Source organism: Adiantum capillus-veneris, chromosome 30 (assembly GCF_014529385.1).
Source record: "Adiantum capillus-veneris isolate H3 chromosome 30, ASM1452938v2, whole genome shotgun sequence".
NCBI lineage: Eukaryota > Viridiplantae > Streptophyta > Polypodiopsida > Polypodiales > Pteridaceae > Adiantum > Adiantum capillus-veneris.
In genome coordinates, this window is record NC_140960.1 from 113,745,529 (window position 1) to 113,760,709 (window position 15,181).

Sequence of the window (15,181 nt, forward strand, 5' to 3'; positions counted from 1 at the left end):
CATGTATTGCCTAAGGTACTAGAGCCCTAGAGGTTCCCAGTGTGGGCGCTTTTCCTTGAAAAGCAAAAAACCCAAGGCATACAAAATAAGCACACACATCAAAAGTAAATCAATGAAAAAAGACTTTGGGGGGTCAAAGAAAAGGTAATCAGTCAAGCGATGATTTCATGAGCAATTCCTTTTATCATATCTTAACAGGAAGGTCTTCTAGGTATAGCCTCTAGTCAGCCCTCGAACATGAAATACTTGGCTCTCACGATTAAACAACTTAATTGAACAGAGAAAATTGAGAAGTTTGCCCATGGTATTAATAGTTGATCTCTAGTGTCTTTCAACTGTTAATTTAGCGACCACAGACTTGTTTAGTTTTTGACCTTTACAACTGTTTATGCGTTTGATTATATTATAATTTAATGTTTATTGCTGACAAATGGTTTAAAATTCTATTACCAATCAATTTGTTTGTCTACAACTACATATGATTTTTAATTATATATGAGAATGCAATTATTGTGTCAATGTTGTTTGATTTTGCGGTGACTGAAGAAGGCTAAGGACATTCATCTCAAATGCTCTTCCACCTCGATGAACGAGCTTCAACTCAATAGCTTCCGAGGACGGAATCTATATCAGGAAGGAGGGCATGTTAACCCTCGCGGCTCACGGACACCCTATCACCTACGATAGACGCCGTATTATTTATTTGGTAGAGTCAGGGACCGGGCTTGTCGATCCAATAGGAAAAGGGTAAGGGTGATCGCCGATGAGAGGCGCACTCTCACTAGAACATTCAAGTGTTAGTTGGCTTAGCATGGGCGCCCAAGTGTGAATGGGCGAGCTCATATAAAAGTCACGTAAACCTAAAAATCACTCATTCTCTCATTTGTGCAATTGAAGAGTGCTCTTGCTCCATCTCCATCTTCTTCTTCTTCATCTCCTTTTTTGTGTGTGTATGCGTGAGGGAGAGAGAGAGATAGAGAGAGAGAGAGAGAGAGAGTGCGATCGAGCATTACGACGACGGCACGACGGCGGCGAGGCGGTTGAGTGCAGCACGATGGTAGCTCCTTCTTCTTCACGGCGAGGAATCTCCACGAAGGCGAGCATAGGGCGGTGAGTGACACACCCTTGCTCTCTTGAGCTTGCTAGATTAGTCTAGTTGTGTGCTTGCAGCCATTTGTGGCTCGCACATAGTGTACGGCAAGTCCCTTGCATTGACACGTGGGACAAACGCACACACCAAAAAATAAGCTTGATTTTATAAAGGAAAAATTAGCAAAATATCCCTCTAATTTGTGGAAATTCCAAAAATACCCCTCTAATTTGCGTAAATACCCAAAATACCCCTCAAATTTCAAAAATTCCCATTGTTTTCTCATGAATTCCCAAAATGCACCTGGTTGTGAGATTAAATATTTTCATGAGAAGACTGATTGTCTATCAATAGAAAATGCTAAAATCACCCCTTCTAATCCAAGTGTCTGAATCCCCCCACTTTCATTATCATAGTTAATCTTCCTAGATTAATGAAAGCACCATCATATGAAGTTTTAAGAAATAGGTTTTCATTTGTATTAAAAATTCCTATAATAGTTCCAATCAACCATAGGCTAATTCAATGTTTGTTTTAAGTCGGGTAAAGTTTAGGCCCACCATGTTATCCAAATCCACGGGTTTGCAAGTCACTTACCTTATAAATCATTACGGTCAACCCAGGTGGCAAGATGCCCTTGCTGAATCAAGTAAGAACATGAGTCTAACTAAAAGAAGAATTATGCTACACAGTTTCCAAATCCTTATGTGAATGAAAGAGGAGATCCTTGTAGTACTTTAACACGACGGTTTTAGCCATTCAACCAGTAATAACTGAAAGAAGTAGGGCCAAAGAAAATCATCAAACACCTGTATGCAGCAAGGCCGGGCTTTGTTTTTACCATAATTAAAAAACCCATAATGTCCATGTAAATACCGATAAGCAGTAACTCAACCAGAATTCGAGAACAGTCCCAAAAGTCTTCAAGGAATGCAGTCATGGCAACTTCCCATACCATAATATTGTCACATAACACTGTGCAATGGTAAAATCCCTTTCTGCTCACAAAACCAACCTAAGCAGCGGAAGGCAGTAGACCAGAACAAATATCAAGCACCAAAGGGAACAGAAAACGCTAGTGAGTATAGAAATTGTAAAGTACTATCCTTTTCCCTGGCCATAAAGACATGTTTCAATACAGCAGTAGCGTGCCACTTGGCCCATTTATCCACAAAAAATATTCACTACCGGTGTGCAAAGGGTGAAACAACACCACCATATTTCAAGCTCCCATCAATATCCAAAACATAGGTTTATCATGTCATAGAACAATAACCCATGCAAAAAGGCACAAATAGCATGCCAACTTGCAATCAAATTAGTAAGCACCAGAAAAACTGTTTTGATCGAACCAATTACCAGGGCAGAGCCGTAACCAAACCAGTGGTTAGTCCACCGAACAGTACTTGTAGGTAGGTTTTCTTTTTTTTGAAAAAATTAGAGTTTAAAAGCGGCAACAGGTAGTAGGCCATATCAAAAAAGAACCACCAATATGGAATCCTCAACAAAAATAACGCGACACAGGTAGCAATCAGAATCCCAATATTGGGATTAAAGCCTTGCTAAAAAAACAACCATTTGTCCTTATTATACAGTGAAAAAACTACTCGAGGTGTCATGCCTTCTAACAAAGTACATAAATATTGCCCTAAAAAATAGGTGCAAAAAGACCATGAGTAAAGTAACAGACCTATGTTACTTGTGTAGTGAGCTCCATTCTTTGGTGCACTTGAGAGACAGATACGCATTACTTCTTTATGCAAAAAACGGAGCACAAACAAATCTAAGTGAGGGGCAGAGTTGCGCCCTCACCTTTTAAATAGAGGAAGGAGGGAGGTTGCCATAACTGCATAGCGTGCAGATTTCCATGAGTGGAGAGATCCCCAGTAGATATGATGAGGCAGTCTGCCAGGTGTAATGAAGAGGCAACCCAAGTGCTTTCATGATCGGGTTAACCCGAGGTAGTACCACGATGTAGCACTCATATTTTGCCAAGGGCCATGCCCCATGGTGGAGACCATAGGCGGTAGGTTTCAGTAGGATCCTCAGAGTTAAGTAAGCTCGGGATTGCTTAATAGGTGGGTGGTATAGTGTGTGTGTGTGTGTGTGTGTGTGTGTGTGTGTGTGTGTGTGTGTTTAAGTATAAAAAATCCCCTCATAATTGAACCATACTTAGACAATTGTATTAAATAATATATTAAATAACAATACTTTAAAACAAGATGTCATAAACCCCGATTATCAATTCATATACACTAATACAACATTCTGTATCTAATGGATAATACAATCCTTTAGATAAAAAATTTGATCTTTGATCACTACAATATAATATCTTAGTGTTGTATCTTATGTGTTTATCCTTTGGGATGAACTTCCATTATATCTACATGTAGAAGGATCCTGCTGGTACATTGGACGATCTTCCGTTACTGCTGCAGTTTTCATTGTAATTCCAAGGAAAGAATCTCTTACCTGTCACCATCCAAGAAACACAAGCCCGTCAGAACTGGCATTACTTGGGAAGGCAGGTGTCAACGACTCCCTCCCCTTGTTATTGGTGTCAAAAATTACAGCAAAAACTAACAACATAACATAGATCGAATATTATATTAAAAGACTGAGCAATTTATTTCCGATATTGTTTTACATCTTTTAATTCCATTCAAAATTGGATAGCATCTCCTTTGTAAATTGGATCAATTTTCAAAAGTCCAGTCTACTGCCATCTCATCCAAGACCCCCACTTGAGGATTAAGGCTCTTTTTACATTCATTGAACTAATTTCAGAGTAAACGTTTGCTTCAAAAATTATGCATCTATCCACTAAGAAAAGATAGCATCAAAAAGTATTTTATAATTGTGAATTCACCACTATATACTTACCTTCATCCAAAGTGAGTTCCTGCATACAAAGATAGAAGTACATGTCTGTAGGACCATTTTGCTAGGCGGATGTTTAAGTTGGGCAGCATGTTACTCATATACAGATTGCATTTTCAAAAGATCCAGTCATTAGCTCTTCTTCCAAGATCCTTACCATAGGCATAAGCATATCTATAAAACTATTGAGCCCGAAAGATCAATAACACCTCAAGCTAGTAACTGAAAAATCAATTTAACCCAATCTATGTAAACCAGATCTGAGTGCCGAACTGCAATCCATGTGGGTAACCCAATGGAAGCTATATGTCTACTGTGTGTGTGTTTAAAGGATACCAGAGCCATCCTGATAGTTAGATGTTTGAGTCTCATTTTGCCTTCAGCATGTAAAAGTTTAAGAGAATATCAGATCTAAAACCATGTTTATGATCAACCCAAGAACCAAACAATGTTTATTTTCAGCATAAAGTAAAAATCCACAAGAAATACCTACAATCCAAAGTATTTTCATCGCAAAATGTTAGTAAGTGAAAAGGCCAAAACCACCAGCATCTAGAAGTCCAGCAAGTCAAGAAAAGAGCGTGGGTGCCAGAATTTTGCTTGTGTTTCTGATCATTATTCAAAATTGTACCACCCGTATCCGAGCGATATGTACGTAGCATGGAAACATGTATCCCATAAAAACGTCTAATGTTCATTATGGATGGTAGGGAATCAACTCCAAATTTCTATCTTCCATAACTGGATGTTGGTCTTCTAAATCCTTCAAGTGATAATGTATGCCTATCCTCAATAGCCAATGGGAATTTAACTACGGCAAACAATAATCATGCTAACTGTCTGATGAGATGTATATGGACTACAGGATCCATAAGCATATACCTCATATGTAATGTCAATAAATTTTCTTTGCTATGAACTATGTATAAGTAGGTCCCCAAGTAAATGCAATCCGATAGCGGTCAAAGTTTCTCAAATGCTGATCCAAATTTTTCCACAATACAAACCTATATGCTTAATAATGAAGATAGACTGATTTTTAGAGAATCGAAGATTGTAAATGTACTAAGTGGGTAATCTACCTCATTAGATTATTATGTACTCTACCTCAGTATTGCAGCCAGCAATTAGACACCCAGATTTCAAATGATACCACCATAACTACTAATTTATTTCAAACAACATCAGCGAATTGTTGAGAAAAAGTATGCAACACCCCAAATACTGAGTAGGTGCAAAACTCCAACTACTGAGTAGGTACGTGACACAGGTTTTAGAGTTCAGGTTTCAGAGCTTATTTTTCACCATAGAGTGAGTTTATATTGTACAACAGAATTTCAAAAAAAACCGTACTCTGCTGGATTTTGATCCTATTTTTCACAACTCCATTTACTGTTTTTTCCACACAGAACTTTATCTAAGGTTTCATAGTTATCTTTTACAAGATCTTCACCTGAGATAACTGATATTATACGCAGAGATCCCGGCAATTGGGTACCAAACAAATTTATGTTTCTATGTATTTTTGTCTATTCATCTACGCTTAGATATAGAAAACTGCAAGAAAAAGATGTATTTAAGAGAAATTGCAAGTATTTATACTTTCCCAAAACTCCTGAGTAGGTGCAGATGCACCTACCTGTATGATGTTGATTCCCTTCAGTTTGTATACAATGACGCATGTGGATTTGAACGTATTAGATGGTATTTGGCGGATACACATGTATCCTGTATGAACTCCGAGCTCCATGTATTATGCATGAAATCCGAGATCTATGGCAAGCCAGGCATAGAAACCCACGTCCCTTACTCTGAGGTACTACGAAGATTAAGAAACACAAAGCTGCATGTGATAGCAACCCTTCAAAACCTTTGATCTGCCTTACTACACATATCTGTTGACCAGATATGCTTCCGTCATAGAATGTCGACTAGGGATTGCATGTACATATGGGAGGTTCATCTAAGTCCATCACACCGAAGATAAACCATACCAGAACGCCCAATCCTGGTGTGTGTGTGTGTGTGTGTGTGTGTGTGTAAACACTGGTTATCATGTCTAATGCATAGACCTTGTGTGTGACTCTGCGTTTCTATGTGTGTGTGTGTGTGTGTGTGTGTGTGTGTGTGTTGCGAGAGCATGTAGAGTAAGTAGGATTGGCATGCGGTTTTGTGTGTGTGTGTGTGTGTGTGTGTGTGTGTGTGTGTGTGTGTGTGTGTGTGTGTGTGTTGCGAGAGCGTGTAGAGTAAGCAAGATCAATATGCATTGACACAAGTCGGAAATTGTGAGGGCATACCTGCATAGAGGGATGATGCAGATGGAGAGCCAAAACGCTGGGTAGACGGGTCGCTCAGAATCCTGACCAAGGTCGCAACCAGAGCGCCATCGTCTGTCTATCACGAGCAGAAAACCGCAGCAAAACTGCGTGTGTTTGCTCGCGAGCAAGAAGGGCGTGTGGCAGTGTAAAGAGATAATTAAGCAGATCCCAATCTTGCAAAATTAGAGGGGTTGTTTTAAACACCCATACCTATAGCTTGTTGACTCCATTATGAGCCTCCACATTCGGTGAGTTATCTCACCACCAGTTCCAAACTCCAGCTAAACCAAAAAAGATCCAGCTATGAAGTGTGTTTCCTTGGGGCTCTACGGTTTAAGCAAGGAAGATGACTTGTATCGAGAGCAATTACAAGCAAGGGTGTATGCAAGAGAAGATCATAGGTTGAAGCATGACTCCCCTACGCAGTTGTGCAAAAAGTGTATGTCCAGAGCTATGCTGGCGAGATATAAGCAGTACGAGAACTACTCGAGTAAATGGTACCATTTTTAAGGTGCAAAATGCATGTACCAAAACACACCCAGTGAGTGGGTGGGTGGGTAGCAGTAAGTGCTCGAGTCAAAGTACGTGGGATCTAGGTTGAGCAGATCTAGGCGACTATCCCTTATTGATATGCATTGAGGTATATAATATACGCATCCAGCTATACCATGAGTAACGACCAAATGGGTAGCTTTAAACCCATTACGCTATATTTAAGTTGGAAATCAACTACTCAAGGCAGCCAAGTATGATCACGACCTTCAATTTATGATAAAGAAGATAAATAACTTAAAGGCTACCACCTTTCCTTGGGTGATCGGAAATTTACTGACTTTCTGTGTGTACTGCACACCATTGAGAAGGGCTGGCAACACCAAATATATCGCCAAGCCAAGAGATCCCACAAGGACTTCCAGAATGTCGTCATAGTGTAGATGTAATAATCGACTCTGTCAGCTCGTAGAGTCAGACAAAGGTCGTGATTGAAGAAGGGTCGAAATAGAGAATAGTATCTATATTTACTAAGCAAGAGTGTGTGTGGGTGTGGTATACTTCTGGTAGAGATTTGGTACCATGAGCCATTACATGTGGTCTTGTCTAGAGACTCAATGAAACTTTTCTAGAGAGTAGCAGCTCTAGGTTAGCACACCAAAAAGGGAGCTGTCAACCAAGGGTTAGCCAATCGACTTGTCAGCTAAATAAGTGTGTGTGTGTGTGTGTGTGTGTGTGTGTGTGTGTGTGTGTGTGTGTGTGTGTGTGTGTGTGTGAGAGAGAGAGAGAGAGAGAGAGAGAGAGAGAGAGAGAGAGAGAGAGAGAGAGAGAGAGAGAGAGAGAAAACATCATGCATGCAAATCCATGTAAGGCAGGCTTAACCTTCCTCCATAGACGCCCTTCCCTCCTAAGCTCTGATACTAGTGTAATGACCCAGGAGACTGGCTTGTCGGATCCACCTCCCTGTATGTAGGCTTTGTGGCTCTTAGCCCTAGCCTAGTACGGATCCCCAGTCCTCATCTAAGATATCCAATCCCTTGGCTTAGGTCCGTGACCCCCTGGGTTGCCCTTGGCCTAACACTCTACGCTTCTACATCGTCGACTTTGACAACTCTCGCCGTCGGAGTCTCCTGCCCCTCCCCCCAGATCTCCTTTGCTTGGTTCTTCTTCTTCTGCTCTGTGTGGTGTGGTGTGTGTGTGTGTGAAAGGACATGGGTCTTGCGGGCAAGGCCATTGGCACGGCCGTACAATGTGTACGCTAGGGGGAGGCTATAAGATAGCATGGTTGGGTGGAGATTAGCACACGGCATTACTCTCCTCTTTTCAGTGGTATCCAAGCTATTTCGGGAAAGGGGAAAAGTGGGTTGGATGTGCATGCAATTCACATCTCCTCTCCCACAATCTGCACACAATAGGTGGGGAAGATGACAGCCCATAGACAAGGAAGACGACCCTGGGTTGCCCTTGGCCTAACACTCTACACTTTCGCATCATCGACTTTGACAACTCCCATTGCCGGAATCTCCGGCCCCTCCCCCCAAATCGCCATTGATTGGTTCTTCTTCTTCTGCTATGTGTGATGTGTGTGTTGTCAGGACACGGGTCCAATGGGCAAGGCCATCGGTACGGCCAGACATTGTGTATGCTAGGGAGAGGCTATAAGATAGCATGGTTGGGTGGAGACTAATGGGTGGAGACTAACACACGTCATTACTCTCCTCTTTCAGTGGTATCCAAGCTATTTTTGGAAAGGGGAAAAGCGGGTTGCATATGCATGCGACGCACATCTCCTCTCCCACGATCCGCAGGCAACATGCAAGAAAGACAACAGGCCACATCACAACAAAAGGAAAGATAAACACAGAGTTTTGTGCACAACACGGGAGGACGAACAACGAGCTGTAGCCGCAACCGCCCCATGTTTGTCCTCCACACCGCAAGACTAAGGCAGGCGACCAAGGCAAACTTGACCGGCAACTCTACAACACCAAGGCTCCATTGACGCCGTGCGTAGTAGAAAGGCCCTCTAAACCCTTGCATGAAGGAGGGTTGAACCCATCCCATGAGGATAATAGGCTAACACCCTACCATCTAAGCTATTGGGACTTGTTATATACAGCAAGGACACGGGAGGACGAACAACGAGCTGTAGCCACAACCGCCCCATGTTTGTCCTCCACACCGCAAGACTAAGGCAGGCGACCAAGGCAAACTTGACCGGCAACTCTACAACATCAAGGCTCCATTGACGCCGTGCGTAGTAGAAAGGCCCTCTAAACCCTTGCATGAAGGAGGGTTGAACCCATCCCATGAGGATAATAGGCTAACACCCTACCATCTAAGCTATTGGGACTTGTTGTATACAGCAAGGAAATATAGCATATTTGAGTTGACAAAGAAAGCTACAAGGAAAGGAAAGCTACAAACTTCAAGGAAGTAGTTTCACCCTTCCTTTTCAATCCTTAGAGAAACACGAGTTTTCTTCCAAAATTCATTTTTCTTCAAGAAAGAAGCTTCACAAGTGAACAAAAGCATTCACAAAAATGATGAGTTCTTGTGAAGAGCCAACAAAGGTGTTCTTACGAAGAACAAGACGTGAAGCGCTATAATTTCTGCAAGGCAAGGATTGCATGCAACACAAAAGTCGTCGAACATAAAACACACAACAACTTCAAGTTTTACAAGGTACAAGTTGATGTTTTGTCTCTTTCTATATTCGTGCATGTTTACCATGGACGACGAGGATATCCCACCTACACACACTTTTGATTTAGAGCAAGTACATCAAAATCTGGCAACCATGAGCATTGCCAACATTAATATGCATGATGGTGATGATCTAGGAGATCATAGACTTGTAAATATGACTGCTTTCAAGACTTTGGAAAATCGCCATAGCGTACTTGAACGCAACCTCTTTGCATAAATAAAAATGTTACAAACCTTATTGAGCTACTTGTGAAATTTATGAATTCACAAATAGCTCAAGGAGCCCTAGCTGGCACGGTTCAAGGAACCCAAGCTCGCACAAATCAAGGAGTCCATGAGGCAAGTGCTTCAGAATATGCAGAAGGAAGCAATGCATTCTTAAGAATATCACCATTTCTGAATTTCACGGTGAAGAGCGTGATCGCAACAAGGATGAAATCAATACGTTCTTACACAAATGGAGTGATATTCATAGGCTGAGACACACCCCAAATATTAAGACAACTATGGAAACAAATCTATCTCTTAAAGGCAAGGCCTATAAGTGGTGGATGACATTTCCAATAGATGCTCGTCTCAATCTTCGGCAGCATTTCAAGCTTTTTTCTCCAAAGAGCTATTGGACTCCAATGAAGAAGATAAGAATTGGTTAGCATGGGATGCATGCCAATGTCTGGTCTCTTTCTCACTCAGTATCTTTCTAAGTATCTAGAAATCATATTAAAACTAGAAGGTCTAGATGAACTCCAAAAGATACGGGGTTTCAATAGGGGTCTTGACAAAAACTATCGTCTTCATGTCAAGACCCAACATCCAAAAACTTTGAAAGAAGCCATTGGTCATGCCCAAATATATGATGATGACCAAGAGAAGAAGGAAAATGTTCCCTACTCTAAGAATAATTTTGCCAAGAGCAATACGGCTAAGAGCCAATGGCGAGGTAGATCCCCCACATGTTCCAAGAGGAACAAGAGACAATCTACCTCTCCACGCCCTCAAGAGGCTAAGAAGCCTAAGCAATCACAAGATACTCCACGTGGGTCTCTTAGCACGGCCAATTTTGAGCATGCAAAGAAGTACAATTTGTGTTTCAGATGTCTTTTGGACCGGCATAACAAGAAGGATTGTCCTCTTTTGCAAGGCAAAGAAAATTCCATGCACATAGTGCAACGCCTCACATTAGATTCATCTCCTAAATATTGTGTTGTAGAGGTTCTTCATCTGGAAGAAAAACACAAGCGTTGTGTGCCTGCTTCAATGTGGCAGCTCACCTTTGGCCCCCATGAGTTGATTCGCATGCATGGCACTATTAATGGACAACATGTTTGTATTTAAGTGGATGATGGTGCAACTCATAACTTCCTGAACTATCAGCTAGTCAAGAAATTGTAGCTTACACAGATTCCCTGCTCCCACAAGTTCTTCCTGAACACGGTACTTCAAGGGGTTGAGCTTATTGTTCAAGATCATACGATGACCCTTGACTTTCAAGTTATGAACATGGACCGTGTTGATGTAGTTTTAGGAAAGGAGTGGTTGCATGTGCTTTTGCTTGGTGAGAAAAATATACCATCTGCACCTCTTATATGTACAACCGAGCTTTCTATTTTACAATAATCATATTTAATAGATGAAGTCTTTTTGTGTTACTGCTTGTCTCCAAGTCTTGTGAATTCTCAAGAGCAAAGTGTTGTGGATTCTAGTTATGGTATGCAAAATGCAAAGAATTTTAACAAAAAGCAAAGTGCTAACAATTCTAAAGAGCAAAGTGCTCTCAATTCTAATTATATTGAGCAACGTGCAACTATTATAAAACAAACATTAAGGGAATTATAAGATTCTCCATCTTAGCATAACTCTAGTTTACTTTCCCCTTTTGCATGGCAAAAGCTGACTCACTTACTCACGGAGTATAGTGATGTATTTTCAAGTGATTTACCGCCGAGTTTACCCCTACACGTGATGTGTAGCATGGCATAGATGTCCTGTCGGGCACTAAACCGGTGAGTAAACCACCTTATCGTATGAGTGCTAGTGAGGCCAAGGAGGTTGAGCGTCAGTTGGCTGACTACCTCGCCCGTGGTTTCATTAGACCTACCACTTCGCCATGGGCATCACCAATTCTAATGGTTAAAAAAAAAAGATGGTACTATACGCATGTGTATATATTTTCATGGATTAAATGCCATAACTATCAAGAACAAGTATCCTCTACCTCGAGTGGATGAGTTGTTTGATCAAATCCATGGGACAAGATACTATACAAAGATAGATCTTTGTTCATGATACATCAATGACTATGACAAAATCTTTGTTCCTATGACGGATCAACTTAAAGAAAAAGGGGTAAGATCTTTTCTTGGGAAGAAGCCCAAAAACACAGTTTTGAACAGCTCAAGGTAGTTGTAGCCACTGCTCCCATCCTAGCAATCGTTGACCCACTTAAGTCATTTGTGGTAGAGATTGATGCTAGTGATAAAGCAATTGGTGCGGTACTTCTCCGAGAGGGAAGACCTATAGCCTTTGAAAGTAAAAATTTGGATAGAGTTCAACGGAATTATTATGTCTATGAGAGGGAGCTCTATGCCATAGTTCACACTTTACGATAGTGGCGACACTATTTATGAGGTGCTGAGTTCGAAGTGGTTCGATCATGAGAGTATAAAATAGTTTACTAGTCAAATGGACTTGAAGGGTCGTAAAGCTAGATGGGCGGAGATCCTACAAGATTATGATTGTAAGCTACGATATCGCAAAGGGTGGCAGATGCACTAAGGTGGATGCCTTCACTTGCTTTCATGGAAATAAAGAGTAAATTTTTGGAGTCATTACATGGCAAATGTGTACAAGATCGATCATATGCTAAAGTGTGGAGTGCAGTTTTAAGAAGGGGTCCCTCACACTCACATGTCTTTGCACTGCTAGATCAACATGTTTTTGCACGAGCAGATAAAAACTCCAACACATAGAGCTCCACCCCTACTCAGGAAGAGCTTAAGTGATGGAATAATTTTTCCATTGATGATGGCTACTTACTCCGCAAGGGTTTATATGTGTGTCAAATGGCTCAGACACTAGGCACCAAATATTATTTGTCACAATAGTCCAAGTGCTGTTCATCCAGGTATTCGTAAGACGTATGCCTTAGTTCAACGATAATTTTATTGTCCAGGCTTACATCATGATGTTCAAGAGTATGTACTGTTAGGGACTAACCACCCTAACGGTATTTCAATATAGGTACACAGTAAAACAACATATTACACTAAACTACTGCATACGAGAATACTAAAGAACACCATGAATGGAGAAAAGAAGGTCTTGTATTACTCAATGTTCATCGACACACAAGCGCTTACAAACAATATCGAGCACAATGCTACTGCAAAGAGAAAAGACTAACTGCCCAACTGCAAGGTAGCATAAAGAAGCCAACTACTCGCCTAAGACTAACCCACTTAAAGCAACAACCATTGGTGTGAAAACACCCTTAAGGTTCAAAGGTTCCATCCTTAGTTACAAACAAAAGTAAATAGTCTGACATTGATGTATCAGGGTAGTAACACTTGGTACATCCGGTGGGCAATGTTTGCAAAACATTGTAAGAACCCACAAAAACCTTTGATAAAAAACTTTGAAAATCAAAATGAACTCTTGCTTGAAGTTACTGCTCCATAACACCTGTATCTTCAGTTTGAGCTATTCCTCCTACTGTGCATCCACATCATCTCCACCTTCTACCAATGTAACCTCAGTAAGTGGATCTTTTGACATTACTTTAGCAAGTTTCATAAATGGGTCTTGAAATTGCTGCTAATCACGTGCGTCATCAGTGTGTAACTCCAACTGAAACTGCTCCCTGAACTTAATCTTGAACTGTATTTTGAACTTCAACTTCAATTGTAGTATGAGCTGCATCATCGGTTGTAGTATCCATTTGTACATCCATATGTACCTATTGCTGCAACCTGCGCATACTGCTCCTTTCACTCTGCATATTGTCTTTGCAAGATTAGGATTTCCTCCTTTGTCTCCTCCTTTGCAAAAGCTTGATAAGGTCTACTCACAACATCATACATTTTGATCTTGATTTGTTTCCACACCCCTTTCATATAATCCATGACTTCATTTTTCATTTTGTCTATATCCCCTGAGCTGACATACCAACCATCTACATCTAGCTCTTCATCAGACATGTCTCTGATCTTTTCTTCAACTTTCTTGCAAGCTGCAACCCTGCTTAACAACACCCTATTGCTACTTTCCAAGGTACCATTGACAATAGACATTTCAGTTAACTATGATTGCAATACATGAAAACCACTTCTCCTTCCATTGAGAAATTTGAATGAAGTCCTTTCCATGAATGATACCACCTGTTTATAAGAGTCCAGCTCCTTTTGTATGAGTTCCTGACTCCTAGTCAATTCTTGAACCTTTTTTGTCCAAAAATTCTATTTCAGTCTGTGCCTTTTTGTCCTTTAAAGCTCCTTCTTTAATCTATTTCAATTCAATATGCAGACCATCATTCTCTCTACTCAAGAATGTAAGGTCCAGAGACTGCTGCTTAACATATTCCTTAACCAGCTTTAGTGCAGTTTGCACTTCATCCAATGACACAGTAGAAAACTGACAAGGAGGACTCGCTATCAAGGTTCAATGGTGCTAGACCCAAGTTCAAATGATGAGCCGGAAATGGTTACTCCTACTCACATGGTACAACCTACAAGGGAGGAACTATTTTTTGATTGCACTTTTCTCGACTTCAGGTATGATTTAGAGCATACTAAAGCAAATAATGCACGGCTTAGCAAGATTGGCTTGCTTGATTTTCAAGATTTCCTTGGGTAAGTTGGAGAAATAACATGATGGCCACAGTCTACCTGAAGCACCTGCAAACAAATGATGGACAGGTTTTCAAACAAGAGTACTTGACTGAATAGTTAGTTGCCAAGGTGTTTGCTCTTTCTACTGCATATGACAATCAGTAAGGCAGCTAATAGCAGGTGAGGTGGTCTATAGCAAGAGTCTTTTTGCTGGTGAAATTAGAATACATGACTAGGGAAAACTATGGCATTTTGTTGGGAGTTGAGAGTGGTAGACAAATGGGATGGGCTAATATCTTATTTGACAGAATCAAGAGTATATCTGTGGATTTTGTAGTAGGACTACATAATACAAATCGTGGCCATGATGCCATATGGGTAGTTGTAGACCGTCTAACAAAGATGTGTCGATTCATTCCCACTAAGACTACGGTTAAGACACTTGAATTAGCACGACTATTTATCGAGCATATATATAAACTCTACAGCCTTTTAGCTAGTATCATTAGTGATAGAGATCGAAAGTTCGATAATCACTTCTGGAGAGCTGTGTTCCAAAAGTTGGAAACTGCTCTTAATCTTAGTACGGCTGATCATCTAGAAACAGATGGTCAAACCGAAAGAGTTAATCAAGTGCTAGAGGATATGCTACGAGCGTACGTTAGCAAGAAGAAAACCAATTGAGAAGACTACTTGCCTATATTGGAATTTTCTTATAATAGTTCAAAGCATGTGACTACAGGGTTTAGTTCATTTATGCTTTTATGTGGTTTTCAACCTGAATCACCCATTACGGTGGGGTTGGCTACGGAGAAGATACAACAAGCGAAGGATTTTCTCCAAGACCATTTTGATATGCTTCG